The following is an 11,234-nucleotide window of genomic DNA, read 5'->3' as shown; positions in this document are numbered from 1 at the left end:
TCATGATTCACCCCAAACTCCTTCACCCTGCTGGGGTAGAATCCTATCAGTGACAGCTTTACCGAGGGTCACACCCTGATGTCATTTGTTCACTGGAGCTGGATTTTCCATCTTGTGCCTCAACTCCAGCACAGGGTGTTAAATGATTTACTGTAGAGAGACAGTGTCCAGGTCAAGAGTAAAACCCAGGTATCCTTAGTCCCAGGATACTATGACAACCAACCAATGTTAGAAAACATTCCCTGCCACTGCCTCACACTTTTATTTATCAACAAAACCAGATTTAGTTTGTTTTAGTCTTAGCAAGACTCTGTTGCACTGGAGACCACTTAAAATGAGATTTATCTTCCTTGGAATAAATACAGGCTCTTGCATTTGTAATTTGTTCCCCTCCTATTTCTAATCTCATTTCTATTGAATGCATTGTTTTGCTTCCCATTATTTATAAAATGAGATCATTAAACTGAATATTGGAACTCAACAGGTTTGAGGCAGGAAGAAACTTCCCTGCAGAGGCATCCCAAGTAGAATTCCTTGGGTTGCTGCAGAGCCTTATGGTTTGAGATTTTTTGGGCTTCCCACTCTGCTCCCAACCCAAGCAGTGACAAAGCTCTTTCCAATCCTTAAAAAGCAGCCACTTTTCATCTTGAGTAGTGCAAATATCGGGGATGGATGAAGCAGCTCCTGATGAAAAGAATCAACAGATCCTCAAGGATGCTCTTAGTGCAGGTTGTTATATGACCTTTGGGAATACAGCAGCAGGTTCTGGATGCAAAGAAGATATTTGGGGAGTAGGATTTTGGGGAACTTCTCATTAAACTTCTGCATTTGAAAAAATAAAGGAAAAAGAGCAAATTCTGATCTAAAAAGCAAAGGAAAAAAGAGCAAGTGCTGTCTAACAAAGTTCAATCTGGAGTGAATCCACTGCGAACTGACTTTACTCTGCTTTAATACTGATAAACATTGGACTAAGAACTGCAAATCCCTGCTCTCTCCTCATTCCCAAAAGACACAAACATGAAGATCCAAGCATCTACAGCTATGTATTGCATAAAACATTTCCTGGTTGGGAAAATCTCATGGGACAACGATCAGGAACAAGATGGTGCAAATAATTAGTCTAATTGAAAGTAAAGGCACACTACCAAAAATAAAGAGATGAAAGTGGCTTTCCCTTTGCCAGTTTCAGTATGAGCAATAGTAGTAGCAGCTGCATTTCAACCCATTTTGCAGATAACTGTAAGGGGCATTCTGGGAACTAAACAGTTTAATTGCACAGGCTACCCTTTAATTTAGGGTGGTGAGAATGATATGAAGGACTCATTAAACTGGGGCATTAACCATGGCAGAAAAGAAAGTAGTTTCTTTGTTGGAGAGGATCTCACTGCCCTCCAAACACTACAGTAAATTGTTCCTGGGAAAGGCGGTGGGATCGGATGGGGAGATAGAGACACGTTGAGATAGAGGGAAGCAAATGAAAAATAATTGGTACAGTGCTCTGCAGATTGTATGTCACTGCAGACAGTTATTTAATAACTCCAATTATTGCTGCCAGCTGGGGTATATTAAGACACTGTGAGAAGTCAGGCCAAAATCCCCCAGGCACAACTGCTGACCTGGTCCTGTGCTTTCTTCCTCCCTGAGGATGAGGAGGGGGCAGGCTGGGGACAGGCTGTGGTCTCTGGGCAGCTCCGGGGGATGTGCTCCCCTCTTCCCAAGGGATTACAGGGCTTTGCCTGCCCCTCCTGCTCCCAGCTTTAAGGATGAGGTGGTGAAAAGCCTGTTCGGGTTCTCCTCCCTGTGGGACACAGGGTGACTCTGGGTGAGTCTCCTTCAGCATGATTAAGTGTGGTGTGACAGGCAGTTCACCCAGCAGCAGCTCTGGTTTGAGCCAAGGGCATCTCCCACTGCCCCTGGAGCTGGCTCAGCTCTCACAGCTCTGGTGCTGACAAAGTCCGTGCAAGGTCCATCCTCCATGGCTGGGAGCCCTCTCAGCAGTGACCTGGAGATCTGAATGTTTTCCTTTCTTGGATTTCACTGTCCCTCACCTCCTACCCAGTGCAAGAGCTCCATGTCACCCAATTCCTGTCAGTTTATTGGGTGATATCGAGTCCCAGGATGGTTTTGGGTTGGAGGGAACCCTCGAGTTCATCTCACTCCAACCCCTCTGCCATGGGCAGGGACACCTTCCGCTAGACCTCATGTGCAAACCACAGGTGAGCTCCAGCCCAGAGCCCATGGCTGGCGGCCAGTTAATATCAAAGTGGGCCAAAAGGAAGGGCTAAAGGCTCTTCAAGCTCGGAGCAAGAGTCCAGTGGTCACTGGGGACCCACCAGACATTTCTGTAAAGAGCCTCTCAACCTCAGGGGCTGCCACTGAAGCTCTGGACACCAGAGCCCTGGGATTACATGGCCTTTCTGTTTATTTCAGCACAACCTCAAATCCAAAAAATCTCCACCACCTCTCTGAGAACCACAGAGGAAAACCTGACACTGGGAACCTCAAAGGCTTGAAAGCCCAGCTGCAAACTGAGAGCCCAAAATACATTGTCTGAGACCTGTCACCTAGCCCTTATTTCCCAACAAAACAAAGCCTTTTTAATGACTCCTTCCCCAAGCTCAGGATTGGGTCTGTAAAATAGAAACTGTACTTCAATACCAAATGAAAAACATGACTCACAGACTGTAATTCCTTTCTGCAAATACCAGAGGAGAATATTTCATTTGGCAAACAATCGAGCCTTACAGTTTAGAGCTCTTAATGTGATTAGGGACAGGTTCTGCAACACATTTGTAACTCCAGGTGATTTTGCTATATCTTTTTGGACTGTGACCAGACATAAAAATGCCCTTTTGCTAGATTTGGATCCAACTAAAACTGAGGAGAATCAGATGTCGGTAAGACCTTTACAGTTTGATCTTTACCCAGGGGTATCACAACATGTTTCAGCTATAGGCTGTGCTGAACCATCTCAGGCTCTTTTTTGCATTAAGCCCATATCTCCCCTGATGAGTGATAACTCTTCTGTAGCACATCTTCTGTAAATGAGCATGTGCTACTCCTCTGAGTTACTGTGATGTACTTATGGGGAGGGAGAGAGCGCAAATACTTCCACTGGCTCTATGGACACAGCTTTGCTTCCTTTAAATCTTTGAGCACCCTGGTCTATTGGAAGGTGACCCTGCCTGTGGCAGAGGGGTTGGAACTGGATGATCTTAGGGGTGGTTCCCTCCTAACTCAAACTATTCTGTGATCCTGTGATTCTACAATTTTAAACTGCTCAGAAGGTGCCAGTCTTGTTTAAAATGAGCTGAGACCACGTTCCCCCTCCATTTATAAGAGCCCAATATTCAATCCTGAAAGCAAAAGCTGAAGAGATTTGCAGTACCAGAGCAATCTCACGCTCTGCTTGGGTTTCTGCCTCGCCTACCAAAGGTAGGGCTGGAAATAAATTAAATTGAGAGTAAAATTTACAGGGGAAGAAGATGGAAGGACAGCACTGCAGAGAAAAGAGACATTGTTCTGTACACACAGCTGAGAAACAAAACCAAGCCTGACCTTTTCACTATTGATAAGAAAATCTCAAGTTTCTTGTTCATGAGGACTCATCCACAGGGTGGTAGTCAGACTGTCCCTTACCTTCCCCACAATCCACCAGGAACTTTTTATGGAAGGAACATCCATTGCTCAACCAAAAACTGGATGAGTTTAGCCTCAACCAGCATCGTGGCAAGATGAAACTACAGAATATTTATGGCATGATATTAAACAAAACAAAACAAAACAAAACAAAACAAAACAAAAAAACAAAACAAAAAAAAAAAACCAAAAAAAAAAAAAGCAGGGAAAAAAATAAGAGGAAGAAAATTGAAATTGGACAAACTCCCACTGTTTTACCAAGGAAGTGGCTCAAAGAAGAGTCAGCAATGGGAAAACAAGACCAGGGCTGTGCACCTGAAAGCCTTGCTCCCACTAAATGGCCATCACAGCCAAGTGAAGGAATTTGCTTCAAGTGTTTTATGATGCTGACCCTGATAGCAGCTGCTTCCTTGGGTAGCAGGGGCAGTCTGGGTATCAACCTGGAGCTCCTCACCTCCATCAGGAACAGGCAGAAGAAGGTCTAATGGCAGGAATCTGAAGTCAGCAGCATCAAATCGGAGAGGAGACATCTGGTTTGGAATGAGGGCAGCCAAGCACTGGAACACGTCAGGAAGGAATGCAGCGGATGCCTCAGCACTTTGTCTTCAAAGCAAGGAGTGAATTTCTCTTCTGGAGAGATGTGCTCCAGCTACGGGTTACCAAGGCTGGGGGGAGAAGTGGCTCTGTCACAGTGACTGATGCACATCTGTCAGTGTCCAGCTTGTGCTGTACTGGACCAAAGTGTCACTGAATAGGTCCACATGAGAATAATGTTTGTGGAACTGCATGTGCAAAGCCAGGGAGGGTGACAGAAACCCTGATAGCAACAGCAGGCAGAGACAAGCCCAGCAGCACCTGAGTAAATCTAATTAAACAAAATATCTCAGGACTTTATTCTGTGCTTTTCAGATTTCTTTTTCTTTTTTTTTTTTTTTTAATGCCATGGGACAAATATTTAGGCCAAAACAACATACCTGGCTTTTACAGCGCTTTCACAACCTGGGCAAGAGGCCAGACTGCAGAGCAGGACTGACCAGAGCTGTGGTTTGGTGCTGTGGCTGTGCCAAGACTGCTGGGACCCCAGGGGCCAGGCTGGATCCTCCTCCAGCACCATCCCTTCCCTCCCTTGCACAGGGCTGGCTTTCTGATAATTTTTAGATCCTTGAGCCATCCCACCCTGGCTCAGAGGGGTGATGGATCAGCAAATCCCAGCCATGGCAACTGCAGTGCTGGCCATGAGCATGGCCAGGCATGAGCTGTCTCTGGGGGACACTCCCAGCCCATCCCTCGATTTTTATTCCTGCCACCTCTGTGCTGGCAAGCACCAGGACTTGTCCAGGCACACAATAAGTTGAAAACCCATCTGGTTTTGTGTGCACAAATATCTCAGCTGTATTTGGAGTTTCCCAAGATTTTTTGCCAGCTGGGCACAAGGAGCTGTCACACACAGAGGGTTTTCCAGCATGGGATCAATTGCGGATAAAATGCTGATCTTTTAAAATTATTTTTCCCATTGCTACCCCCCTGCTTTTTTTTTTTTTTTTTTTTTTTTTAAATATGTTTTTTAAAAAGCATTGATTTTGTTACTGTCTGCACCATACTCAGTTGTCAAGGCCCTCAGTTGAGATGCAAGAGGTGCAGGTCCAGTTCCTCCCTCCAGCCCAGGGAGGTTTTTTCAGCTTCTGTCAAAAGTATATCTGAGTGCAACAGGCATGAGAAAAAAAAAAGAAAAAAAAAAAAAATCATGATTCAGCAGGTCAGAAAGCCACACACAAAACCCCCTGCATCTTGTGACCTTATAGTCATTCTCAAGCAAAAATACCTGCAAAAAGCTTGAAGCAGCTGCAGCATCTGGGTTCACCCCATCCCAGGGGCTGGATTCCCTCAGATCCCTTCAGATTGCTCGGGGAACCTCCAAGTTGCTCCCTGCAGTGCCTGACTCCAGCTACCTGGGGAATGGGGATGGGATAAAGTCTCACTTTATCAAAATAGCAATGGAGTGAATCCAGGCGTAGTCTGCAACAAGGATATGAATATCTGGGAAGGAAAACAAAAGCTCATCTTCCTCTGGTTCACCCTTTCAAAGGTTTCTTGAAGCTTTCTGATGTTCTTAACTGGTGTAAATCACGTAGCTCCCCATAAGCCAAGAAATCAACAGCTATAATTTAGGGTTCTGAACCAGTTCTAAAGAGAAAAGTATCTTCTGTTCAGAACCATAAAAAGTTATATAAACCCCCAAACGATCTGTTTTAAAACATATTCAATGGTTCTTGGACTGCAGCGGGCAAGAAGCTGGGTTGTTTCTACTGCCAAGAAAGAAAAAATTTCAATGTTTTCAAATATTTGCAATGCCAGATGCCCTGGTAAAAATTTTTTGGTCCATCTAAAAAAAAAAAACCTTATTTCTTAAAAACCCATTTTGCATGGAAAACATACCATATGTAAGCAATACTCCAGGCACTGTGCAAAGGACCACACGCTCCCAGCTGAGCCCAGGGACAGGACACCCAGCACTGCAGGGATGGACATGAGCAGATGGACGGGAACAGGGAGCTCAGAGAGATGTGCTGAACCTGGACTGAATCCAGCTGGGTGCTCAACACCCTCAGCTTGCTCAGGGTGTGCTGGAGACTGGTACTGAATACTGGAAAACTCTGTCCCAGTGGGAGCGAGGAAAATCTGAAGGACTTGACTGCATGGAGATACAGAGCAGCAGCTGCCACGTCTTTAATCACCCCTGACATCTTTTATTGCCCTGGCAATTGAAAGGTTATTTGCTGAGTGCCTGTGGAGGGAGATAAAGGTGACAGAACATCAGAGCACAGTCCCGTTTTGGGACATTCCTCACTTAGAACCACTCCTGGTGCCTTTCAAAGGAATTGCCTTCCCAAGGGCAAACCCACACTTTAGACAAGCACTTTAGATATGGAAATAAAATGGAATCCAACGTCCCTAAGGATGAAAGCTCATGGCTCTGTGTCAAACCAACCAGCTCCAAGCACCATAAGTCAGCAATCAGAAAAGCCTTTAAATTTGTTCTCTGTGTGTGAGGGTGCAAGGGCGTGGTGGGTGAGTGGGGAGAGGCTGGGGCAGATCTTGCACTGAGCTGAACAATCCAAATTTTAATTAACAAAAGGTATTGCTAAAGAAGGAAATCAAAGCAGCCTCCTTTCTTTGCTTTCACAGCGCTACTTCACTCCTCTGGCATTTGCAATTAGAAGAATTCCAGAATGGTTTGGGTTGGACAGGACCTCAAAGCCCATCCCATTCCACCCCCTGCCATGGGCAGGGACACCTTCCACTGTCCCAGGACGCTCCAAGCCCTGTCCAACCTGGCCTTGGACACTTCCAGAGATGGGGCAGCCGCAGCTTCTCTGGGCACCCTGTGCCAGGGCCTCACCACCCTGTGAATCAATAAATCATTGCCAGCACCACTCAACCTGCAAACTCCAAACACAGAGTGGGAGCTGCCGGGTCCCCCCGGTGTGGAGCTGTTACAGCAAGAGTGTGTCTGTAGCTGCAGCCTCCCCCCGTCCAAGCCACCTGATGGAGGGTGAGGATGGAGGTTACACACAGCCTCCCACAAGAGACAGGCTTCAAGGAGGTGTTTTATGAGCTTTTTCAACAGCTTGGACCCTCTGAGAAGGTTCCAGGTGCACTTTCCCGTTGCTCCCTTGGTTTCAGGGCCACAGGGGTGTGCACGTGGGTGTACGATGGGGGTGACAAGTAGCAGAGGGGTCTGCTAACCTGAGAAATTCTTCCTCTGTCTCAGTCTTGCACCAGAGCCCAAATAAAAATTGCTAAAGGTCACAAGGGATCCCTGGATAATGCAAATAACAGCACCAGCAGAGAGCTGCAGGCCTGCAGATTCCTCTTGCAGGATGTCCACAGGTGGTCACCACCCACCTGCCCCAGGGGAGCTAAAATCTACCTCAAACCTTCCCCCCGCCCTCCCCAGTCACCCCCAGCTTCTGTCCTGCAGAACCATTCATTAATGAGTTTCCCACCACTGACAGGGCACTTAAAGGGACACCATCACGTAATATCTGTTTCCAATCACAAATTTGGGAGGAAAAAGGTTTTATATACCTTGAGGCCCCAGGAGGGCTGGAGTGGTGATGATGATGATCCTTTAAATAGCAGCAGATGTCAGGACCTGGAGGAATCATTTTTCTTCCGGAGGAAGAAGCAGTGGTGAAACAGAGATATCTTCATTGAGCAGAACCTGCCTTTTCTCCCATCGTGTCGGCTCTGTTGAGCCAAGGCAAGGGGAGAGCTCAGCACATCCCTTCTCCACTGAGCAAACCTGAGATGTCTGTGCCAGCTCTGAGGGACATCCTCAGCTCTGCAGCCACCAGAAGGGAACCATGGAACACCATGAGCCTCATTTTTTCTGAGCATCTCTGCTCCAAGACACCTTCATGCAGGACAGAGCCTTGTCCAGGGCTGAGCAGATCACACGTGGGCACTTCCATGGCATTAGCACAGAACTTTGCTCAGGCTGCACAGTTCAGTGGAGAAAAAAACTCCTCAGAAATGCAATGCTGCTGCTCCCCAGATTGATCGAGACTTTTAAAGGCACCTCAGTAGAAGGTCAATGCTTAAAATCTGAGTCCTGCTTGGAGCAATCGAGCACTTGTGTCACGGTGCTGCTGGCCTGGTTCATCTTTGCCCAGTGGCTCAAACCAGGAGCAGAGCTGTTCCCTGTGCATGCCCAGAGCAGGGGGTTCCTTGGCTTAGCTGAAGCAGCTGTGGGTATTTTCTCCAGGACATCGGTGTAGGTGGGTTTAATCAGCCTGAGTATCTCAAAGCTGGCAGAGCAGCTCAGCAGAAGGGGAAAAAAAAACCAGATCACAGCCTGAGTTAGCAACTTCTTTACTGCCCAGGAAAAACCTACCACTTTTATCTGGTGACAGAAGCAGGGCAGAGACGGTGAGCTCAGAGCATCCAGGGGCACAGCCCGTGCTCCAAAGCCAAAGCTTTGAGTTCATTTAGTAACCCTGGGCTGGAATATCTGCTCCTGGAGCCCAGGACACAGAGCCTGGCTCTGCCTGCAGATCTTTGTGGTGTTGCAGCACCTTTCTGGTCCCAAGAAGTTTCCAACTCCTTGCTAGCAGGATCAGGCCACAGCCTGTGTTCCTCCCCCACCCTCACAGTACTATAATCAAAATGCTTTTTGTTTTGCTGGAGCTTAACTTTGAGTATGTGACTCCAAACTTATCCTTCTGGGATTGGATTTCGAACCCAATTCCATGCTGGAAACCACTAATTTTCTTAGGACCATTTTCAATGTGGTAGAACTGTGCTTTTGGGCAAAGGAAAACTGCTTATTTCCACTATTTTTAATAAAAATATTCAAGAACAATTCAACAGATTTCATCTCTAGTGGCTCTCAACCCCAGATCCAGTTTCGACTCAAGCACAACCCTAAAACTTGACCCTCTATTCAGCCTCAAACCCCAAACCTTTCCACAGGCTCTGGGTGGAAAGTTACTGACCCTGTATCTGAGCCAACTTTCAAAAACGAAAATAACTTGCCTGATGAAATTTTTGTAGAAAAAAAAAAAAATGCACACGCGCGCACACGCACGCGCACGCACGCCATATATACCAGGAGGGATTAAATCCTCATGTTGCAAGAATTTAATTTAAAAAAGCTAAGACGTTGTAGGAATGCAAAAATATCACCTCAGCCTGGTAACCTTTGGCTTAGGCATGCACTTCCACAGCTCACAAACGGGAATGTTTCCTCTCCAGCGCTGGGAGGACCGGTGCCACTCAGGAATGCCTGGCTTCAGCCCAGTTCGAAGAGGAAACCAGCAACCCTTTACTAGTGGGGCCTCTGCGGGCTCCTGGAGGCAGCCTCTCATCCCATGGGCTTGTTTCAATTCCCGCTTTCTCCACCGTGTTCTGAGTGCCCCAATCCCAAAGGAGCTGCAAAGCAGGACCGAAGAAGGGTCTTCGCAAAATGACGCCATTTCACCCCTGGGAATCCAGATTATTATTATTTTCCTTTGTTTTTGGGAAGCAAAGCTCTGTTTTCATCCCTACTCCAAGCCCCGAGGTGTTAGAAGTAGATCCGTGCCTGCTGCTGTCACCACACCGGCGTGAATGCCGTCAGGAAGGACACACTGGTGTCCCCAGTCAAATTCATTCAAACCAGAGAGACACATCCCTTGGGAAATACTCAGTACCTGCACAGGGGGCAGAAATAAATTCATTTCACACCAAGATTAAGCCTTTAACAGGGCCCTGTGCATTAGCAGAATTCCTGGCATGTCCAAGCCTCGTTTAAAAGGTGGACGGGAAACTCTCTGCTGATCTCGAGTTAATCACGACAACCAAGGGACCGACCTGCAGGAAACAATCCTCTAGGTACTGACGTTACCCACATAAAGCCAGCAGTTCCTCTGGTTTATTGGCTGTGTTTTCCCCCCCAGCAGGCTTAATTTATGGTAATTACTAGGAACTATGGATTAAATTAATAAAAAGGAAATTATTAAGGTTTCCTGACCCAGAGGCCAAAGGTAAATAAAGAGAAGCAAACTGTTCAAGATGGAAACACTTCTCTGCTGCCTTTGGGACTGGCAGAGAAGCCTTTCAGTGCAGCAAGAGAGAGAATAGGAATTTGGGAAGGAGCTGTCTCATCTTGGATGCTGGGGAGGACCATCATGTCCACGTTTGGAGAGCCCTGAACCATCATGGAACAACAGTTCCCTGGCAGTGGAGTGAGCTGTGAACAGTGTATGAAACAGCAAAGAAAACAGAGATCTCTGTCAGATGGGAAGAGACTATAAAAATAATATAATACAGAAATCCAGCTTAATTCAAACTACACCAAAGGCCAGGGTCCTGCTCTACATCCCGCTCTGCCAGCTGATCAGGAGTAATTCTCTCCTGCCTGGTCAGAGCAGATTTACCACTGCTTGTAATTCTTATACACATCTCATACTTTAAATTAGAATTTCAAATGTTTTGCTGTTGCAGAACTCAATTCAGAGGCAGGCCACTGGCATTTGCCAGACCTGGCCTTGCCATTCCCAGGCATAAACGTGGACTGTGCTCACCAGAGGCAGAGGGGACGGCTCCCACTCTGCATTTCCTGCAGATCAGTGCAGAACAAAGACACCGAGTTTTGCTCTCAGTAATAATCCTGGAGCTCATCAGCCTCTCCCCTAGCAAGGCTCTCCATTCGTACCAAGTTCCTGCAATGAGCACTTCCAGCTTCATCAACTCCATTTCCCACCCTGTGTCCAGTGTAAAATCTGTCTGTGGCATAACCTGAAATTGCCCTCATGCTCTGCCACCAGCTTTGGGCCCTGCTAACAGACTCATCCAACATGGCCAATTCTATTAAAAAAAAAAAAAAAAAAAAGGTTTTATACAAAGTTTACAAAGTTCAAAGGAATATCTGAAATAACCTCCCTCCTTGCACAGATTAAATAAATGCAGCACACACCTGAACTTGTATTTAAATACACCCTGACTGTATTTCAGAAAGAACTACTACAAGCTCGAATCCTGAGAAAGGCAGTGAAATCCTCCTGGAAGCAGCTCTGGCAGGGCAGGCACGAAGCAGCGTAACCAACATTTAC

The 11,234-nt window shown here is 46.6% G+C and overlaps 1 long non-coding RNA gene across 1 annotated transcript; it reads right to left on the bottom strand.

The window, feature by feature from the left end:
- Positions 1 to 5,211: 5,211 nt before the first annotated feature.
- LOC120758899 (uncharacterized) lies at positions 5,212 to 8,071 on the bottom strand. The gene is made up of 4 exons (XR_005703060.1): positions 7,729 to 8,071; positions 6,076 to 6,424; positions 5,462 to 5,588; positions 5,212 to 5,336 (listed from the first exon to the last, which is right to left on the bottom strand). It is a non-coding gene; the product is annotated as an uncharacterized LOC120758899 (long non-coding RNA).
- Between the last annotated feature and the right edge of the window lie 3,163 nt (positions 8,072 to 11,234).

The sequence above is a fragment of the Hirundo rustica genome, chromosome 13, assembly GCF_015227805.2.
Source record: "Hirundo rustica isolate bHirRus1 chromosome 13, bHirRus1.pri.v3, whole genome shotgun sequence".
NCBI lineage: Eukaryota > Metazoa > Chordata > Aves > Passeriformes > Hirundinidae > Hirundo > Hirundo rustica.
This window is presented reverse-complemented; position numbering and strand designations above follow the sequence as displayed.